At 33.8% G+C, this 23677-nt stretch overlaps 1 long non-coding RNA gene across 2 annotated transcripts in view; it reads left to right on the forward strand.

Moving 5' to 3' along the window:
• The first annotated feature begins 328 nt into the window (after positions 1-328).
• Positions 329-23677, forward strand: part of LOC116421102 — a 28486-nt gene continuing 5137 nt past the window's right edge. The window contains exons 1-2 of one of the 2 annotated variants that reach the window (XR_004231419.1): positions 329-423; positions 5350-5468. This is a non-coding gene — a long non-coding RNA (uncharacterized LOC116421102). Of the gene's footprint in view, positions 424-1566; positions 1623-5349; positions 5469-23677 lie in introns of those variants that run through there. The other variant, XR_004231420.1, reaches the window with a different exon arrangement.

The following is a 23677-nucleotide window of genomic DNA, read 5'->3' on the forward strand; positions in this document are numbered from 1 at the left end:
ATGAGAAAAAAAAAATCACACTATAGTTATGGGTAGTCACTATATATATATGTATATGCATGGGGATGGGAATGATGCAGGTACATGGCTTAATGCTGGGCCTACAGTTAAAAAGACCCGAGTTCAAATGTGTCCGCAGACACAAGTCATTTAACAAACCTGGTTTGATTTAATCAACTGGAGAAGGAAATGACAAACTAGTATCTTTGCCAAGAAAATGCCATGGACAGTATGGTCTATGAGGTCACAAAGATTTGGAATCAACTGAATTACCCAACAATACCACTATCATACAATCATAAACATTCAGAGCTGAAAAGACCTCAGAAATCATCTATTTCAGGAATTTTTAAACTGGGGTCCACAGACTGCCCTTTTCCTCAAGGGGTCCATGAACAGTTTTTAGGAAAACTATGGCCTTGGGTAAGAAAATAAAAATTACATTTTTAAATGTAATTGATTTCCTTTATAATGCTACGTATTTTATTTTACACGCATTTAAAAACATTATTCTGAGAAGGGATTCACAGACTTTACCATATGGCCCATAGGATCCATGACACAAATAGAGGTTATTTCAACAACTCTCCTTACTGCTTTAGCCCCTTAAGAATCCTCTGAATAATATAATAGAAGTCATCCAAACTTTGCTCAAAATTTTCCAGTAAAGGGGAAAGCACTAGTTTAATGTTGTCGTTCTATTTTTTAATAACATTAAGTTTTTCCCTATATCTAGCACAAAGGTATCTCTTTGTAATAGCCACCCAAAGTTAAACCCTCTGAGACCAAGTAAAAAAGTCCAGTCCCTTCAAATGTATATTTATACGCACACATACATATATACATGTGTATATATGTAAATATATATATATACACACAGACACACACACACCTATATGTTGTCATGATGGTGGTGGTTTTCGAGTTTCATTTCTCACCCCACACCTTTCTCCCCAAAGCCGCCTAATTTCTGGGCTAAGGAGCCTTATGAGGACCAATAAGTCCTTGTAAAATGGTCCCCAGTTATCTCACCAACCTGGTTATTCACAAAACAGGGAATAACTTTCTCCTGATCTCTGTCCTGTCCCCTAAATTATTTACTATCCTCAATTTAACAAAAACTCTTGAAAGACAATTTCTGTGTATCTTATTTAATATTGCTCTTGAAGTATAGTAATGTATATAGTAAGCCCCTTCTAGAAATACTTAAAATTGAAAAGATTGAGACAATCTGATTAATATTATATTTACTTTTCTTTCTTTCTTTCTTTTTTTTTTTTTTTTTTTTTTTTTTTTTGAGCAACTGGGGTTATGACTTGTCCAGGGTCACATAGCTATTAAGTGTCTGAAGTCATATTTGAATACAGATCCTCCTGAATTCAGGCATGGTGCTTTATCCATTGCACCATCTAACTGCCCCCAGAATTAATATTGAACAAGCTCATTTTTTTCTAAAATAGCTAGCAATTATATAATAATTTAAGATTTAGGAAACCATTACAAATATCATCTCATTTCCCTGCATCCTCAAATCAAAAGTGGTTTCTTTTTAATTTCTATTTTACAGTTGAGGATACTGAGACAGAGATTAAATGATTTTCTCAAAGTCACACACCTACTAAGTAAGTATTCAGGTTGGATTTGAATTCAGGAGTTTTGATTCCAGACCTAGAACTCTATTCATTATAAGAGACAGATGGAGGCAGGGATGGAGTGGGGGTGGGAAGAGACAGAGAACAGGAAAGAGAGAGAGAGAGAGACAGAGAGAGACAGAGAAAAAGAGAGAGGAGAGGGTGGGGGGAAGGAGGGAGGGAGAGAGACAGAGAGAGAAACAAGTGTTGTATATATATATATATATATATATAAAACTATAATATATAATTATATGCTATATATATAAAATGCTATTATATATATACTACATATGAGTCTATATATACAAATATTATACACTCATACATATTACACCCATACATATATTTCACCTAATTTTTCTCAGTTTCAGTTTATTCATTTACAAGGAAATGGTCATACTGCTTACTTCATAGGATTGCTGTGATAATAAATTGAAATACCATGCAAAGCACTTTGGAAACCTTAAAAGAGCTATGTAAATGCTACCTAGAATGTGTATATATCTATACATATAAAATATGTATATGTATACCTACACACACACACACACATTGTATAAAATTTCTGTCTGCTTTTCCATGTCTCATAAAATTTTTAAGTATTTGCAGAATGGGAAGTCAAAGGGAAAGAGACCCAGCAAGAGGTGCCTTCTATAGAAATGCACAGCTAATTGTGTTGAGAAATATCTAGAAACAAAGGCAGGTGACATATTATAGCCAGCAACATGAATGACTATGCAACTCTGGAAAGACTTGCTATTTAAAGAGGACCTTGAATCCTTCTAAGCTTTAGGGGAGTGCAGTATTGGATGTTTCAAAGTAATAGGAAATTTTCCACAAATATATTTAAAGAATGCTTTTCCCTCCTTTCATATTACATACCTTAAAGAAATTCTAGTTTGGGCTTGTGGTAGGTTTTCCCTAAGGAGAGAGAGAATACAGATGGTCATATAATCATATACATATATATCTTTTAAAAAATTTTTTCAAGGGATTGGAAGGTCATCCAGTTCAAATTCTTAATGTGATAGAGGAGGAAACTGGAAAAGTGAAATGATTTGCCTGGGGTGGCTCTGCTGAATAATGATATATCTGCACTGAGAATCAACTTCTCTTGAAGTTGACAAGGTGTTTTTTTCCACACCATAATTCTGTCTTGTGATTTTGAAAAGAAAAAAAAAATCCACATATTCTTAGCACCTCCACTTTTCCACTATTCAGAAGGGGACATATATTAGCAATATTCTTTAAGATTCTGGGATCCCTGAGAGAAAAATTCAAAATCATCAATCATTGTTCTTACAGAAATATACATGGAAAGTTAGATTGAACTGCAAATATTTGAAGCTTTTAATTATATCTGTTCTTGTTGCTCAATTGTTTCAATCATGTCTGACTCTTCAAGAAAACCCATTTGGGGTTTTCTTGGCAAAAATATTGGAGTGGTTTGCCATTTCTTTAGCTCATTTTACAGATGAGGAAACTGAGGCAAACAGAGGAAAGGAAAAGGATAAAGGAAAATCAGAAAGGGAAAAGAGAAGGAAAGGAAAGAAAAAGGAAGAAGAGAAAAGGAGAGGAAATGAGAAAAGAGGAGAAAAGAGAGGAGTGGAGTTTGGAAAGACAAAATAGAAAGTTTATGAGAAAAAAATAAACTCTTTTAGTTGAGATTTCATTTAGTAATGTAAAGTTAAATTTCTTGCTTTTCTCTCCAGATACATCCCCTTTGCATTACAGTATATTATTTTCTATGAGGCAACATGATGCATTAGAAAGAGTTCTATATCTGGGATTACAGAATCTATATTCCGATTCTATCTCTGCCACTTACTATCTGTATGACCTTGATAACTTTTCTGGACTTAAATGTCTTCAACTGTAAGTGAGTAAATTGGACAAGATGACTCCAAAGTTCTCTTCAAACTTTAAATCTATATGAATTAATAAAGACAAAAAATAGAATTAGATGGTAATTACAAATTGGACCGAAAGTTTCCAGCATGAACTTAGCAAATGTTTTACTGAATGAAGGAATAAAGGAAGAGAAAGAAATAAATATTTATTAGATACTATGTGCATTTTACAAATATTATCTCATCTTACCCTCACAATGGCTCTATGAGATAGGTGCTATTTTTATCTCTGTTGATAAAGAGTTGAGGAAGCTGAGGCAGACAGTTTAGTGATTTGTTCAATGATTCACACAGCTAGTAAATGACTGAGACCTGATTTGGACTTTATCCAATGCATCACTCAGAAGACAAAAGGTTTTGTTTTCTTTTTTAAATTAAATTTTTTTTAATTAACAAAAAAGTTATATTTTCTTCTATCTCCTAATGGAAAAAGAAAAAGAAAACCTTTGTAATTAATATGCAATCAAACAAAACTAATTCTCACTTTGACAACGTTAGAAAGATATATGTCTCAATTTGACTCTTGAACCTATCTATTATTTCTCTGTCAAGAGGTGGGTAACATGGTTCATCATGAACCTCTATAATTATAGTTGAAGTTTTTAAAATACAAGTTTTCCACTAAAACATAATAACATGATATACAGCAAATACCAACAAATCCAAATGGGTCAATAGTATAGGCTTGGGCTTCAAATACAGCTACCAATGAAATTGTAACCCAAGTCCATTCTTGTCTACTGGGCTAAATGCCAAATGGAGGAATCACATGTTTATGCTCATTAAAAAAAAAAAAAAAATAGCTCCATGAATCTCTTCTTGTAGCCTTATTTTAAAAAAAAAATGAAAAAATAAAAACCTAGGACCCTAAGGGATGCATTTTTCATGAGATGAGTGGTTAGAATATCAGGTAAATCTCAACTTAAATTCTCTCCCTTGGCAGCTATGTTGCTAATGCCTGGAGCTAATTTTGTACAGTTCCTGAAGGGAGGGAATGTGGGGTAGTTGATAGTTAACCTATGCAATATTTATTAAGGGCCTACTATTCCTGGAGTCAACAAGACAAAGGTTCAAATCATGCTTCTGATCTATGAGCTTTGTAACCTTGGACTGGTCCTCCCCAAGTAATTTTTTTAAATTTTAAGTTTCAGAGCAGTTCCTATCTGCATCAATGGAAGGAATGTCCATACTACAAGTTCTTCAACCACAGGGGCAGAACTAAAAGGGAAAAAAATATTAACAGTTGGAAATGACATTGAAACATACCCCATCATTTTTCTGTAATCACTATAAAAACATAAATTCTATCTTTATAATTCTGTATAATCTGTAGTCCCTTTTGTTGCATCCAAACTCCTACTAGTAGAAGGTTCAAAAGCTTCCTTGTGAAAACTTGCCCACTTCACTAAATAATTTATTTTCCCCTAAGTCTGGGAGAGTGGGAAAAGAGTATATTTGATCAAAATTCATTACCATTCCAGGGGAAATAAGAGAGAAAATACCTAGGACTACTCCATCCCCCAGCAGCAGTTTGTAGGTTTAAAGTTTCATGTTGGCCTATTTCTTATTAGCCAGCCGGAGCTGGCATCAGGGGGCTATCATCTGTCAAAATATCAGTCCAGGGAACAATCGACAAAGCCACCACTTGAGAATGTTGAGTAAACCCGGTAAAGTACCGTCAAAGAAATAAATGTGCAACCTGGCACCCAGTGCCAGCCTAAGCCGTGAGAACCACTTATGTGATAATTGTCCCTCCCAATCTCTTCTGCTCTGTAACATTGCCTTGGGCTTGTCTTTCATTACAGGAACTGATCCCTTTTTGACAAACTGAAATACACACCCACCCCAAAACCCTCACCAGCTGACAGTGGAAGAATTCAGGTGGGAAAACTTGCCCTTTCCTAGGAGCTACCAACAATTTCAGGTAATCTCAGATTCACCTTGGGACAGGGAGAGAGGCAGACTCTTTCTTGAGAAAAGAGGGGCATGTTAATGTATAGTCATTCATTGAAGAGGAGATACAGAAATAGTTCATCTCTAAGACTCATAAACCCTGGATGGTGAGGCTACCAGTCACATTAATTGCTTATCTTGAGAGTACCCCACCTCTTCTACTCTTCTGTAGGAAAAAAAAAAATTTAGGATGAGGAGTTTTCATTATGAAAGGAAGAAAAGGAGTCAGGGAACAATCAGCAATAAATGAAGTCAGTTGAAAAGGACTTGTGATTTTTTTTGGGGGGGGGGCATAAATAATTTATGTATTACTTGATGTTTTAATCTTTTGCTTTCCTTATCTGTAAGATGGAGATAATAGAATCATAGTTCTATAGCTGGAAAGAACTTCAGGTATCAACTAGATCATCCTCTTCATTTTAAAAGTGGCTTGTCATAGAGGTATAAGTGGCAAAAATGAGAAAAACATAGCACATACTTCATGGGATTGTTGTCAGTCATCTCATATTTATTAAGCATCTATACTAAGTGCTGGAAATAAATAAAAAAGGCAAAAAACTGCTTTTAAGGAACCCACAGTCTAATGGAGGAGACAATAAGAAAGTACATACAAATATGTTATAAAAAGACAAATTGTGGGTTGTTTTAGAAGAAAGGCATTTAAGATAAAAGAGTATGAGAAAGGCTTCTTGTAGAAGGTGGCTGTAGTTGAGTCTGAAAATGAGATGATATATGTGAAATTACTTTAAAATTTCAGTTATTATTGGTTAGATGCTAGAGAATTAATAAAAATACTTAATATTTACATAGTATCTATTATGTGGCAGGTACTGTGCTATCTTTTTTTTATTTATTATTTCATTTGATTCTCACAATAATACTGAGAGGTAGGTACTATATTATCCCCATTTTACAGAAGAGGAAACAAAGACAAAGTAGATTGCTCAAGATCATGCAATTACTAGGCATCTGAGGACCAATTTGAAATCGGTTTCCTCGACTCCAAGCTCAGGACTCTATCCACTCTATCCTGCTACCAAGCTTCCATTGCCTGAGGCACACAAAATTAAATGATTTATCTGATGACATCCAACTATTAAGTTATTTGAACTCAGATCTTTCTGACTTCAAGGTCCTGATTCAGATGCTTACTGTGACAGAGAGCAGATCACTACACCAGTCTCAATTTCAGTTTTTTTTCATCTGTAAAATAGGGATGGGAAAAGACAGAATGGACTCATTGGTTTCTGAAGTCCCTACCAGCTTTACATTTCTGATCCAATAAAGACCTGTATGGGCAATCTTATAGTAATGCCATTGATGACATATATGACAGTGTTCTTGGTCAAGAAAGAAGACTTTTTTTTTTTTTGATAATAATAGCTTTTATTTTCAAAATACATGCAAAGATAGTTTTTAGCATTCACCTTTGCAAAACCTTCCAAATTTTTCTCCCTTCCTTCCCCCAACTGCCCTCCCCTAGACAGCAAACAATCCAATATATGTTAATATGTGCAATTAAGAAGACCTTTCCAATTAATTTTGAAGGTTAGGCAAGTTTCTCTATGTATAGACTGATTAGAGACATGATTTTATGGACCTTGATGCTGAGAGTAAGAAAAATAGTGCCATAGAAAGAACATACATTTATAATCCATTAATAATTTGTGGCATGTTGGAAATCATAATCCGATCAAAAGCCATCCCCATGGCACCTTCCTTCCCTCTATATCATTGAAGCCCTTAAATCTACCTTCTTATCATTACCTTCTCTTATTTAACTGGTAAGTCCCAAAGCCTTTTATCTTTGTGATACTACAGCTTTTGACATCATCAGCTACATCTCCACCAACAAAGTATTGTTGCCCCAGTTTCCCACATTCCCTCCAACATTTATCATTATCTTTTCTTGTTCTCTTAGGCAATCTGAGAGATGTATAGTGGTATCTCAAAGTTGTCTTAATTTGCATTTTTCTGATCAATACTGATTTAGAACATTTTTCATATTACTATAAATGGTTTTAATTTCTTCATCTGAAAATTGTTCATCTCCTTTGACCATTTATCAATTGAAGAATGGCTTGAATTTGTATAAATTTGAATCAATCCTTATATGATTTAAAAATGAGGTCTTTATCAGAATATTTAGATATCATCATCATTTTCATGAATTATCTATTGGACATTTTAAAACTGAATTTCTTATTTAAAACTGACTTCCTACAAGTCAGACAAGTGAGTAAGAACCCACTATGCATTAAAAGACACTTAAAGGCCTCCACAATCTGTTCCCAATCAGTCTTTCCAGTTGGATTTCATAATTCTCCCCCTTTAAGTTTTCAACATTATATCCATACAGGGACTACTAGCTATTTCCTAAACTTGAAAATTCATTCCCTCATCTCTTACATTTTCCCAAACCATTTTTTATGATTGGAATGCATTTTCTTCTTATTGACTCTATTATAATCCTTAGCTTTCTTTCTTTAAGTATTAGTTTAGTTTTTACTTCCTAAGCAAAGCTTTTATGAGCCTCCCAACTGAGAACATTCCCTATGCAAATTTACTGCATTTAACCTTTGTTCAGGTTGTATCCCTCAGTATCCCTTTAAGTCTTCTTAAGGATTGGACCTATTTTTTTTGTGTTTCTACATTCCTAACACTATGCCTTTACAGAGGAAGTGCTTAACAGTGACTAGAGTGTTGAACTCAAAGTCAGAAAGACCTGAAGTCATATCTTAACACAGATAATTACTACCTATGTCACCTGAACACTTAACCATTCTCAGCCTCCCTTTCCTCATCTGTAAAGTAAGAATAACAACAGCACTTATATCACATGATCATCATGAAGATCAATGAGATAGTGTAGATAAAGCATTTTGCAAACTTTAAAACACCATGTAAATGTCAATTCTTTTTTTTAATTGATTCCAAAGGGTGCAAAACATTAAGATTAGACCAGGCAGAATTCTATGCTGTGCAGAAGCTTAGAAACGCAGTTTGTCCTTTTAAAAAGTAACAAGGATTTTTTTTTTCCCCACACAGACAAGATCAGAGAGTCCCCCCAGTTGTCAGCCACACCCTTTTAAATGACAGCACACCAAGGCACAACATCAGCACCATCACAGACAAAAGGCAGATCTAGGCTATTATGTACAATAACAAATTGTACTCTAATCAGAAGAGTGACAATGATTAGGAAGTCAAAAGACAATTACATTTGATATAAACATGATTACTGAGCTAAGGGATCCTGTATCTTATCTATCATTGTATGAGACTTTGCACAGTTTAATTTCCTCAGCCTATTTTTTTGGGCAAAATAAAACTTTCAGATTTTGATAATGCTCATCTTCTTACCCTCTGCTATGCTTTGCTGGTTGGATGACTTCCCACAATATAATACATATTTATCAATGGAATTCAAAGATAGAAAATCCCAGCAGAAAATCCCAGAAAATCTGGGAACTATAAAAATATCTGGTTGCTACAAATTAATTCTCCTGAAACGTTGAGGAAAATTCAATTCAAACAAAATTCAATCAATAAACACATATTTCTTAAGTATCTCCAATACTACAAGAACTGTGTTAGATACTGGAAATAAGCATAAGGGACAAGAATTATAAATATTAGCATTAATGACATTTTAACTTGAAAGTGCTATGCTGTAAGATAATGTACTTAACAATACTTGATGTAAAATATTTAATAGGTTACATATGTTTAAAAAATAAAAACCAATTAGCATCTTATCCATGTAATATCCACAGATATTAGAAATACCTTGGAGATAGAAACAGAAAGATTTGGTAACTGATGATATGTAGAATGATGTAAGGACTTGAAGACAGCATCAAGATTGCAAACTGGGTAACTAGAAGGATGGTGGTATTTCAATAACAGGGAAGTTCAGAAGAAGAATGGATCATTTTGCTAATTGTAAAGATCTATTCTTTTCTAAGTATTATTATGTATAATATAATGTAATGTGCTCAACTATAGAGATCAAAAGCCATCCATGTCTGCACATACTGAAAATTGTATATGTTAAAAAGCTATATATTTCAGTCATGGTATTAAATAACTCACTCTGTCTCACCAAAATTGAAAAGGGTGAGGAGAATTCACTCACTTTTCATTTCCCTGAAATTGCAGAACTCTAGTTGGGAAGGCAATGAAGAGATTGGAATAGGGGGAGCCAAGTGTGGGGTCATTAAGGAAGAAGGAGCAGAATTTGCCTAAATTATAGTTAGATTGTAACTTCGTAAGGATCAGTGTTGAGCCATGCATAAGCAAGGGTGACTAGTGATGGGAGAGGATACAAGAGGAGGGAATTGAGATAATATAGGGATATTATTATATAGCTGTATTGGAGGAAAGTCCAGGAATGGTTACTGACTGGTTAGAATATGACCCACCTTCCCATTCTCTAATTGGTTGATCACTACTCCTACTGGGGTCATGCCATGGTACACTTTTGGGTAATTCCATGGCTCCCTTCTTTGCAAACCTCTACTTAAAAAACCTCTACTTTAGATCACTGTTGCTTAAGAAAATCTTTTGCAAACTAAAGAACTTTATAAATGGTAGCTCCTACTGTTAAAAATCTTTATGTGCATATGTATGTTCAAACACATAGTTGTCATCAAATAAGGGATTTTAACAATAAAAATGTTTTTCTATTGAAACATTAGACTTAAATTCCCTAAGGATGCATTGCTGGTTTATATGTTACATATGTAAAAATAGTGGAAAGAAAATGCTATTATTTGTCCAAAAATATGTTGCCTATAAACAACCAATGGTATTAAATAATCTGCTTCCTACAAAACAAAGTACCAATATAGGCTACAAGAGCAGGCACACAGGCATGGCATAGAAACATAATTGCAGAAATAAAGAATCTCTGCTCCTTGAACAAATGTCTACTTTTCAAGCAGCTAAATTCTAGCCTAAAGACTACATAAGCAACCTGATAGCTCCAAAGCTGCTTGATTAGCTTACATAATAATAATAGTTTATATTCATCTAATACTTTAAAGTTTTTAAAGTTCTTTGCATCCATTACTTCATTTAGTTATCACAACAATCCTAAGAGGTATGAGGTACAACTATTATTATTAATTTCATTTTACAGATGAAGGTTTAGGAAGTTTATGATGATTTGCTTAGGCTCACAAAGTTATCATGAGTTAGAAATAGGATTCAAAACTAAAGCTCCTTCTTACAAATCCAGTGCTATTGTTACCACAACCTTCCCCAAATATTTCATATCATAATATTTATGACTTCTAGTCAAAGTCTGTGCATGGACAGGCCCTGGGGTGTTGTTAGTGATGCTACATAACATTTAAATCCCCAGGTAGCTATCCAATCCTTTCCCATTCTGACTACCAGAATAAGAACAAATATGTAGACATTCAAGTCACCTACAGACCCATAAATAAATAGTAATATTATCTACCTTCCTTTACTTTTTGACATGAAGATGCTATTATTCCTTGGCAATGACTTTGAACCTTCCTTAAAACATTGTGTAGAAGCCAGTGTTTGGTTTTTGGCTGTATGGAATAAGTGAATATAACCTAGTGAGTTAGCTAGCTTATGGGAGTTACAACTGAGTTGAGAACATTGTTTTATAAGCTAGACCAGTTGACCAATTTTACCTCCACTAGGGAAAGTTTAGGTGAAGGGATGATGGAAAAGAAAGAGAGAAGGGACCAGTGCTTTAAATCCTTTAAAAAACATCCACCTCCTGCTTCTACAGGAGGCATAAAATAGCCCATTTTATCTGGGCTAGTATCATCCTGATTTGCCCACTTAAGATTTGGCCTTGCTTCTCTATCTTTCATGCTAGGTCTTTGATGTCATCAACTTAGCTTGTGACTCAACTCTCCTACCTTCTCCTGTGATCTTTGATCTTACCTCTACTTCCTACTGATCTGTGTAACTTCAGACTCATATGGACATGGGACTGTCTGCCAACATTCTTCTGCAGACCTCAAGCACATGGCTCCCACCCCTGTTTTGGCACCATTCTGGCCACATATGTCAGTTGCCAAATCTTGGCCCACCCAAAATGCTGTCTGGAGTCCTGTTCCTTACAGAGCATTTCAAGACCAAGCCAAATGCAAGTTTCTATAGAACTTGAATAGATCAAGTCAACAATGGTTGTAAAAGAAAAAATCTGATTTAGCAATACACACAGAAAATCTCTTCATCTAATCATCCATATCACAATTGATAATGCCATAGAAGTTTTTAGCCATAACTTAAATCCTCAAGTACCATTCTGTAGTATGTGGGCAGCTAGGTGGCACAGTAGAATGAGTATGGAGCCTGGAGTCATTATCTTCCTGAGTTTAAATGCTATTAGACACTTACTAGCTATATGACAGGGAGTAGAGATAAGATCAAAGTTCACAGGAGAAGGTGGGACAATAGAATCATAAACCTTTTTGCTTCAGTTTCCTCATTTGTAAAATGAGGTGGAGAAGGAAACAGCAAACCACTTAAGTATCTTTGCTAAGAAAACCCCAAATGGTGTCAGAGCCAGACATAACTGAACAATTATCACCATTGTATCTGACTATTAGAAGTTACTCTGTTGGGAGTAAGTTAATTGCCTAAACTTTGCTCAGATGACTGCTAGTTATTCTCCAGAATCCAGATTCCAAACTCTGCCTCCTTGCCTTCACAGTTGATCACCCATGCATGAAATGTACTTCACACTCATCTCAAGATCTTAGAATTTATTTATTGCATTTTAAAATGAAAAAAGATTTATTTTGATCATATTTAGTTAATTTCACTCCTTATGTATAAAATTTAAATCATTCCATGAAAAAAAACAAAAAGAAACTCCTAAATACCTATTATATATTTTATCTCTAACTTTTTTTTTCCAAGTACAAGAATATCATGGATATTCCTCCCTCCCTCCATGATTCTTTTTTAAAAATTTATTTTATTAAAAAAAAAAGAATAAGAAAAAAGAAAAAAATAATAATACCAAAACAAAACAAAAATAAAAGAGAAAATTGCTATGTTCTCAGCAGATCTTCAAAGAGGATTCAAAAGGTATAACAACAAATAACCAGTTCAAGAAAGTATATATATATATATATATATATTAATAGAAGAAGTTATATTCATAAATGTCCATCTTTTCTTTACTTCTTTATACATTGTTCTTTTGTTCTCTGCTAAGGACCTTTTTATTCTATTCCTTTTTCCCCATTTCATCCCCTTCACCAACCCCAAGCAATGTATAGTAAAGATATATGTATATATAAGTAGATACATACATATACACACAAACATACTGCCCATACACACACACACACACACACACATGCACACATATATTTCTTTTATCTGCTGACTCTTTGCTTTAATTCTGCTCCTTAACTTGCCTTGCTATTACTTAACCTCCTCCCATCCATGGATCCTTCCCTTGTCTTCTTCTCTCACCCTTTGCTTCCCCATTCACCTATCACTTCCCTCTGATTTCTTTATAGATTTTGGAGGGTGCTATACTCTTCATGGTATATGTGAAGTGTTGCCTATTTAACCGATATCTGATGTGAGTAGATTTTCAGAACAATGAGCCTTACTTTCCCCTTTAATGCCTCAGTGTCTATTCTTTCTGTGCACCTCATTAGTCCAACATAATTACTATTTTTACCTTAACTCTCCCCCAATCTCCACAGTCTAGGAGGTGAAACTTTCTGTTGTTCCTGTTGAGGCTCCAGTCACACCCTGCTTGTCTTATGGATCACTACTTGCTGTTTCTGCTGAGCTAGCCCAGAAGTGTTTGCACTTCATTTGGGTTAATCCTGGGCTTTCTTTAGTTCTTCTCCTGTTATATCAAGAAGCCCATGCTCTGCCCCAATTTTTTTTTGGTTTTTTATCAGTTTGTGTTCACCCTGAGATGCAGAATTGTTCTATTTGTGGGGAAAATATGGAGAGCTTAAAATTTACTAATCTATTCTGCCATCTTCCTAGAATCATCCTTCTAGATCTTAGAATTCTTATCTTCCTTCAAGGTATACTCATACTTCTAGGTCATATTTCCATTCCACCTTCTCCATGAAGCCTTTTTTGATTCCCTCAGCCTCTGATGCTCCTTACCTCCTCAAATTACTATATATTTTACTTGGCTTTGTGAATATTATATCCATCCCCACTTTCAATAGATTGTAAATTCCTTAAGGTCAGGGAATGTTCCATGTTAATCTTTGTAGCCCAAGCATCTAGCAAGGGTATTTAATAGTAGGTGTTTAATAAATGAATGTCATTTTGTTGGAATCTTTTCAATAGTTAGAAAAAGTCAGTTCTAACTGGTAAAGAGTATAAATAAGTCTTTCAACATTGTATCCCAATAATCTACCACAAACCAAGGGACATAGTATTATGCACATATATCAAAACTATACAGTTGGAATGCAGTTGTATGAGCTTCATTTTGCTCAGATATTTCGACTCAAACTTAAGAATTTAAGCAGATATCATACCATAAGGTTCCTAAGTGACTCAAAAACACTGCTTCTTCAAAAATGATGCATCCAAGAAATTGAACTGCCAACAACATCTATCAGAAACTTCATATTCCTTTTATTGGGTTGACTTTTTGTGGGCATATATACTTACTGGTGAAAAGGAGACCAATACTCCACTGCTCCTACAGTAGCTTTCCCTCCCTAGAAATATCTTTGCCTAAGGCCAACCCTTCTTATAGATGAGTTTCTGACCATCATTTCATTGGATATCCAGGCAGGAATGTGCTGGAAAATGTTTAACAGTCAGTTGTATGAATTTTTTAAAAATGTACTAAGGCACATCTTTAAGTTTAATCTGAATTATTAACATTTTCCTCATGATTTTTTGAATTTGGATGATCAAAAAAAATCAAGCTCTGTTTTATAGCATTTAGCACTTTCCAAGTTGTAAATTTTTGTTGTTGTTCATTCATGTCCTATTATTTATGACTCAATTTGGGGTTTTCTTGAGAGAGATACTGGAGGGGTTTGTCATTTCGTTCTCCGCTCATTTTACATATGAGGAAACTAGGGCAAACAAGGCTAAAAAAAAACTAGCCCTGGATCATACAGCAAGTAAGTGTCTGAAACTGATTTGAACTCAAGAAGATAAGCCTTCCTGACTCCGGGACCTGAACTCTATCTTCTGTACTATCCAGTTGCCCAAGGTATAAAATCCTCACAATAAAAATGTAACAATCAGCTTTTGTGAGCCACAATTTTCAGGATATTTACAGTTAGCTCCAACAAAAACCTATACCCAGGTCATACTTAATTCATGTCTCTCATAACCCTGTGGGTTATGTGACATTATTGATAAAGGCACAGAGAATCCATTACAATTTGTGCATTGTACACCCTAGAAGTAGGAATCAGAAGCTCTAGATCTTCTGATTTGTCTAGCTCTGTTTTATGATAGTCAATTGACCTTAATTCTGAGTTTTAGTTTGCTTATATGTTGAATGGGAATAAGAATAATGCTTCATCATTTATTGTGAGAATAAAATGAGATAAAAAACATGGAAAAACTTTAAAAAGTGAAAAGTTTTCTACTTTTCCACTCTGAGAATTCACAATAGTCTTGTTACAGGTACCACCAATTCTAGAAAAAAACTAACATTCAGTTTTTAGGATTTTAGAATTGGATTTAGGGTAGGAAGGGTTTTGAGGAGATCATGTGGTCAAAGCACCTTATTGGACAGAAGAGAAAATTGGATTTCTAAGAAGAAAAGTTCTAAAATACCCAAGGTCATATAATAGGTAATAGAGGCAAAATCTGAACCCAAATACAAATTTTCTCTCTTCTACCATACTTTATGGTACCTTATATAAGGTCACATGCAATAGAACCTGAATAGAGACTCCCCACTTGACCTTTTGGTATATATGTCATCTTCATAATAATGATAACTGATATTTATATAGAGCTTCAGTACCCGCAGAAGGCTTTCTAGGCATCATCTCACCTGAGCTTTGTGAAATATATGCTTCAGTTTTATCCCCATTTCTACCATGAATTAACTGAGGCTTAGAGAAAAAGTTGACTTGCTTTGAATCTCCAAAATACTACGTGTCTAAGAGAAGATTTTGATCTAGGCCTCCTTGTCTTCAAGTTCAGCAATCAGTTCATATTCTGTTAAATGCTGTTAAAGCTGAAGGCAATGGTTTCAATTACTAACAATAATAGCTAAGATTTATATAGCACTTACTATATGCCAGACACAGTACTGAACATTTCACAATTATCATCTCATTTAATTCTCACAAAAACAATAGGAGGTTGGTGCTACTAGTATTATTCCCATTTTACAGACAAAGAAACTGAGGCAAACACAAATTAAGAGACTTTTCCAGAGATATATCTAGTAAATATCTATGGCTAGATTTGAATTTGGGTCTTCCTAACTCCAGGACCAATGATCTTATTCACTGAATTGACATATTATTCTGGACAAAATACTTCCTTTTCTTTTTCTTATATGTGTCATCTCCAGAATGATCATGACTGAGATTTATCTAGTATTAAGATTTGCAAAGTATTTCATATAGGATCATAACTTTAGGATCAGATGGAAACATAGACCATCTGCTCCAACCACATGAAGAGGTTACATCCAGAAACATTAGACAATCGGTACAAGGTCACAAAATTAGTGATGAAATTGGAACTGAGGACTTTTAATTATCTAATTCATCTTACTTCTTCATTGCATATTATAACAACCCTGTGAGTTTGACACCGTAGGCATTAGCTCCATTTTACAGATGAAGAAACCAAGGATAAAAGATATAAAGTAATTTATTTATTGTTACATAGTGTCTTAGGAGGGATCTAAATTCAGGTCTTCCTGATTTCAAGCCTACTGCTCTCTGCAGCCTGTTAGGCTGCTTTTTATGGTTTTAACAAGCAGATCTGTAGTCTGAGATTTAATTATGCATAATATTCAAAACAGTGTCCATGAGGTATAATATATGTAGGAGGTTGTCAAATCCACCCACCATTTAATAACTGACATGCTTATGATGCTTTAAAATTTATTTTATATAAAAGAGTTTTCTATATACTTAATGAATGAGGTAGGCAAGAATGAGTCTCCTGAACCTGTCTTATATTTTTCAAATCATATCCCATTAGATCATCTAAATGATTGCTTCTTTTCCTTCTATGATGACCACATTCAACCCTTCAAATTCCACTCCTTGACTACTGACTGTCATTTTCTAATTTATCAGTTTCTTGCAGCTGGATGAGTGTAGTAGAGGAAATGTGAAGAAGAAGCAGTGACAAAAGGGAACTTTAAAAAAGCCATTTATTTAGCTAAGAACATTTTCAGCTCTATGGATCAGAGGAGCAGGACAAGAAGGAAGAACCAGATTAAATTGTCATGTTTTTCCCTCTCAGCTTCTTAATTGCAAGAAACATGGTCTATGATGTTGTTGAATGTTCTTTGTTCTCTACGAGATGATTCTCTTGATTGATATCATGATTGATATCAGGGAGGTGATGCTATGACATGCAAGTGAACTGGTTTAAGTGAGGGAGGGCTGTGCAAGGTTACTTGTCTCACTTTCCCCTCCAGAACCATCTGGGTCTACTGGCAGGATATAGATCAAGAGAACTAGAGTTGGCTGGGGATGAAAGGAGAGATGCTGGCCTTTTTAAACTAAGTTCTTCAATAGGTCTCAGTTTGACTGAGGCCACTTGGTTTCAGTGATTGGGGCTAGGTAACAATTGAGGCAACGAATCTATTTTCTCACTCAATCAAAAAAAAAAATCTAAATAAATAAACCTGGGGGGAGAGCCTTAGGGTTCTGCTTTAAGTAGAAATGATTGTTATTTACATTTAATCTGAATCAATCAGTAACCAAACAATGATCGAATGGGGCTTGATCTAAAACTTATTGGTGGTTTATGAGAATCAGATTGATGGTTGCTATATGATCCATCTTCCAAAAGAACGGACTAAATGAAAGCTTGCTTCTTTCATCTTTCCCCTAAAACCAAAAACAACCACAAACAAAAAACTCAGGAAACTTTAAAATGTAATAATAATAATATCTATAATTTATGCAGTGCTTTAAATTTTGCAAACCATTTAGAGCTAGATTTAGATTAAGAGCTGAATGGAAATGACCTTTAAGGTCAACTAATCTGATCTAAATTATTTGACAGATGAGGAAACTGAGATTTCATGCATCAAAAGTCTTTCAGAGTCATGGCTTAGTAGATGGAATGCTAGATTTAAGGTCAGGAAGTTCAGAATAAATGAAAAAAAATTTTTTTTCTAATTCAGTAGATGATACAAGCAAGAAGGAAGCTTTCAGACTTACTAGTTCAAAATAGTCTTTTGGCAGATGAGAATACTGAAGCCTAAAAAGGCAAGCACATTTTTACAAGGTCATATATATGTACTGGCAGAGCCAAAACGAAAATCTTTGTCATTCTCTTTCTCCAGATGATAGATGCCTAGTACCTAGGCAAATTTCTGTAAGGTAAAGTAAAAGGTAAGAGGGAGAAGAAATGACATGCTTTGGGTTAGAGTTGGTAAATTGAACAAACTAAGTCATCTGAAAGAAAAGGTTCTCTGTCTTCTTTTATATGTCTATTTTGTTAAACTATACACTCCTTGAGGGCATGTTTTAATGCTTTTTCTTTATACTGCTAGTGTTTGGCACAGTACTTATCATATAGCAAGCACTTAATACATGATTGCTGGTTGAATTCAACTTCTGTTGTCTTTATTTTCCACTTTTATTCTGTTGGGATTTTAAAATTAAATTTTGTATTGATATCTTTTTTTATATCACCTTCATTTCCCAGTATCCTTCCCACATCTCAGCACCTCCATAGGAACTATTCTGTATAATCCAAAATAAAGAGAGAGAAAAGTTGTATAAAATTAAGCAATATTCCTGCAAGTTCCAACATTATATATGGTGTTTGACACACAGTCCCCTACCACTACAAAATATGAAGTGGGAGAAGAGAGCCAGGAGGGAAGTACATTCTCATATGATTTGTCTGGTTAATAATTTCTCCCCTAACCATAGCTATGAAAGATACTCTGGTTCATTTTTAATTTTTTTAATGATGCAATTTTTCATTTTGAGGTCAAATATCCATTTTGAAATTATTATAGTATATGACATAAGATAATGATTTAAACCTGATTTTTGCTAAACTGCTTTCCAGTTTTTCCAGCAATTCTCATTAAAAAGTTCTTCGTGAAGTAATTTGTGTTCTCAACTTTATCAAATACATAGTTATTGAAATCAAGTCTGATTTCTCCTTGTTCATTTTGTTTCACTAATCTGCTTTTTTATCTTAATAGAGTATGAATATTTTAGACGATTTCTTCATTGATATATAAATCAAAGTCTAAAAAATGTTGTATTCATTCATTCCTACTTCCCCCCTCCCAATTATTTCCTTTGAGATTTATGCATGGGTTTTTTGGGGGGGTTCTTCAAAGTGAAAATAGATATTATTTTGACTCACTTTATGAAGTATCCCTTTGGCAGTAGAATTTTCATGTCACTAAATTTGGAAATTAATGTAAACAGTGTCCTCATTTTTATTATATTAACTTTCTTCTTCATTTCTCCTTGGGACCACCTTTGACTATTTCTTTCTTCATCATTCTACAGAATCTTCTGATCTTGGAAGGTCCTTTTGCTCCTTCTTTTGATTAGTCCATTCCTCCCAGATTTTCCATTTTAAGGAAATATCTAGGCCAGCTGATGATTATTTCTTTATTCCTCTCTGGGTCCTGTTTCTGACTTTCTGAACATCTTTTTCCACTATGCCTAAGTGTACCTTTTCCAACTTTCTCTCCTTAGAATGCAAGTTTTTCAAGAGCAGGGACTGTATTTTTGTTTTTATTTGTATTCCCAAAACAGTACTTCACAGCATTTGTTGACAGAATCATGAGTACTGGATATTCCTCCAATTATTGAAGTTTTTTTTTTTATTAAAGGAAATGTAATTGTATCTTCAAAGGTTTTAAGCATGTGCTGGTAGATTGACTCTCAGGTATTGTCTACATTTTGCAGTTGTTTTGAATGTGACTTCAGTTTCTATTATCTCCATCAAGATTTTGCTATTGTCAAAAGAAATGTTATTTTTTGTAGATTTAATTATCTGGAATTTATAATAGATGTTAACAAATGGAAATAGTATGTCCATTTGTCTGCTTTAATTTGACACACTCCTAGAAATGTTAGTGATAGCAATAAGACAAAAGAAAAAAAGATTTGATGCATAAAAATAGCAAAAAAAAAAAAGAAAGAAATAAAACTATTTCCATTTGTTGATAAATATAAGTCAGAGAAAATTAGCAAAGAAAGAAATTGTGACAGTATCTTCAGTAGTGTTTTAGGATAAAATATAAATCCACAAAAGTAATATTTCTTCTTGGTAATAGCAAAATCTTGATAGAAATATTAGAAATAATTGAAACAATAAATAAATATGTAGAAGAGAATGATAATTATGAGATAACATCAAAATTCTTTCATGCAGCTAAAACTGTCAACAGAGGAAAAAATAGATCCCTGAAAAAAAGCCTACATGTATATGTATATGTGTGTGTTTCTGTATGTGTGTATGTGTGTATTTGTTAGAATATTAGATTGTTGATATGGATTATTTCATTCTTTGTGTTTGTATCATGAACCCCTACATATAGGTTTCAACAAATAATTAATTGACACATTTTAAAAAAAGATGAATGGAGAATTGAATATATAATCTTGTAACTATGAAATAAATGAATTAACCTGAAAAAATTTTATATTAGAAAGAAATACAATTGAAAAGCATAAAGACTTATTTTTTTAAGTCTCGCAAAATTGACAAATGTTTAGCATTAAACTGATTAAAAAGAAAAAGAAGGAAAATACATTAAAATTTTTTAAATGGTCAAACTAAAGTCAGAATAGATTAAACAAAAGGGCTTTTTTAAAAAAAGAACTTATTATACAGTTATGTGCCATATGCAATCATTTCTTGTAGAGGACCAGAACTCTGAAAAGGTGTACTTAAATCAAAGGACAGGGTGCTTATAATTAAGCACCTACTCAGTGTGAGAGGATGGTTCTTTAAACATATACTTAATGTGATTTGGTGATGTAATGGTTGCACATACTCAGTGTGTTATAGTGATGTAATCATATTGAGGCATTTAAGGGAGTCTCAGACACAGAAAAATCTCTCAGCCACAGATACAGAGAAGACTGGAGACTTCCAGACTCTGATCTCCATCTTTGACCTTATGGTGGCAACAAAGCATAAAGGTGAAAATAGGATAGAGTAAATTCACTGCATCTGCCTTCATCACTTCTCCACCTAAAGACCACCTGTCCAAAGATCCTCCACAAAGCTAGCCCAGACATTACAATTTCTGTTTAAAAGAAATGAACATTGTTATAAATACAAGATGCAAAATCAAAACATTCAAAAGGAAACACTAAAAATATTTTTAACCAATTTTAAAAATTGAACTGGTTATAAAAGAGCTAGCACAAAAAAAATTGATCTAGAAGAATTTACAGGACAATTCTGTCAAACTTTAAAAAAAAATAATACTAATAATGCACAAATTATTCAAAAATTAAGGAAGAAAATATTAGAACAAATACAGTCCTGATACCTATTGAATTGTAGTACAAAGATAAAAAGATAAAGACAAATGCTTTTAATAAGGTTTAATTCATACATTTTAAATAAAATGCTACCTAAAATTCTATAGCAACCTATCTAAAAATTATTCAGCAACTTATTTTCTTCTTTTTCTGACATATATTTCTTGTGGAGTGCCTTTTTGTTAGCAAATATGTAGGTCATTGCTCCTAAACTTGTAAATCTACCTCAAAACATCAATGAATCATTGTTCTCATCAATTTGGTCACTCCCTCCACATATATAGGTCACATCCCTTCCATGCCTTCTTATCCCACATGGCTCTTATCCATTTCCACCCATGCATCTTCCATAGGGAGTTGACCTAATGTGGTAAAGGGCTTCCTCTTGATCTCTTGATCTCATCTGTTGACCAGTGGAGTACATAGTCTATACCTCCATTATCTCATCTTGTTGAATGTCTCCTTTCTTCATCATACATTTTTCATGATTTAAATTCCTCTATAAGCACATAATAATTTGTAATATACTTCAGTCTATTAACACTCATCTGTATTTCTTTTGTTCTTTAGGGGACCCATACATTTGATTCCTCAGATATTTTGGTATTAAATAATTCATAATCACATGGTACCACCAAAAGAACACTGATTTTTTAAAAAGTATTATTTTGTTTCAGGGAGAAATTTGATGTCATTTGGAGCACAGAAAATTTTTCCAAATACTATCCAGCCAGTTGTTTTTCCTCTTATCATTTGTTGACTACCTATAGTTTTTATGCAAAATATATGTACTCATGAACCAGATTTGTAGAATGTTTTTTGCAAGGATCAATGTTGAAAAATTACCCATGCATATATTCTGTAAATAAAAGGCTATAATAATAATTTTTAAAAGAATCTGCTTTGTAGTGATTATGATTTATACTTGAAGGAACATTCTAATACCCCTGGTCAACAGATGAGATCAAGAGGAAACCCTCTACCACATTAGGTCAACTCCCAATGGAAGATGCATGGGTAGAAATGGGAAGAGAAAAGGGGGAAAAAAAGAAGGGAAAGGGACCCACATGAATTGATGCTAAGAGAACCAGGAGATCATTATACACAACAACAACAAAATTATATGGTGATCAATTCTGATGGACATGGCTCTCTTCAACAATGAGATGATGACCAGTTCCAATTGTTCAGTAATGAAGAATCAGCTACAGCCAGAGAGAGAACTATGGGAAATGAGTGTGGACTACAACATAGCATTTTCACTCTTTTTGTGTGCTTGCATTTTTGTTTTACTTCTTAGGTTTTTTTCTTTCTTTCTGGATCCGATTTTTCTTGTACAGCAAGATAACTGTATAAATATGTATACATATATTGGATTTAACATATACTTTAACACATGTAACATTTATTGGACTACCTGCCATCTAAGACATTTAAGTCTCTCCAGGCCTCTCTGAAATCATTCTGTTGGTCATTTCTTACAGAACAATAATATTCCATAACATTCAAAAACCACAATTTATTCAGCCATTCTTCTATTGATGTGCATCCATTCAGTTTCTAGTTTCTAGCCACTACAAAAAGAGCTGCCACAAACATTTTTGCACATGTGAGTCCCTTTTCCTTCTTTAAGATATTTTTGGGATTTAAGTCCAATAGAAACACTGCTGTGTCAAAGGATATGCTGCACAGTTTGATAACTTTTTGAGCATTGTTCCAAATTGCTCTCCAGAATGGTTGGATCCCGTTTACAATTCCAGCAACAATGTATCAGTGTCACAGTTTTCCCACATCCCCTGCAACATTCATCACTATCTTTTCCTATCATCTTAGTCAGTCTGAGAGGTGTGTAGTGGTATTTCAGAAAACAGGCACTCTTTATCCACTTGGTTTTTAATCTCTGATAGTTATGTGGTATTTTCAGGCTTGCAAATCATTCCATATACATCTTCTTTAATTTTTACAACACTAGTATCTCTAAGTTATAAATGAGGAAACAAAGTTTGTGATGATGATGAGTAAAATGAGAAACAGTTGGTATTTAAATTAAGTACTTCCTGACTCCATATCTTACCACCTTTGCTCTATGTCAAACTTCTTTCTTAGTCTAGATTAATTCTTTAAAGTGAATTTTATATATCATTATTTATATATCATTGAAGCTCTGTAAAATTCTGGGACTTGATACTGTAAATATAATTTCATCTGCAAACATTTAGAGTGTCTCATCCTCTATAGAGATTATGATGGGTCTGCTGATTAAGTATGGTTTAGATTTACTCTAGAATTGAAAACTTCCATGAAACAACCCTCAACATAAGAGTTCACAGCAATCGCAGCATTTTAAGACTTTTAATATTTTCAAAAGATCTATATTTCCTAGCTCTATTTTAAATTCAAAACTTACATCAATATTTAATTTCAAGGTTCAGATTTTGGGACACCAAATCAATCTTTTGTTACGATTATTAATGAAAGGAAGACTCCCACA

Source organism: Sarcophilus harrisii, chromosome 2, assembly GCF_902635505.1.
Source record: "Sarcophilus harrisii chromosome 2, mSarHar1.11, whole genome shotgun sequence".
In the NCBI taxonomy this organism is placed as follows: Eukaryota; Metazoa; Chordata; class Mammalia; order Dasyuromorphia; family Dasyuridae; genus Sarcophilus; species Sarcophilus harrisii.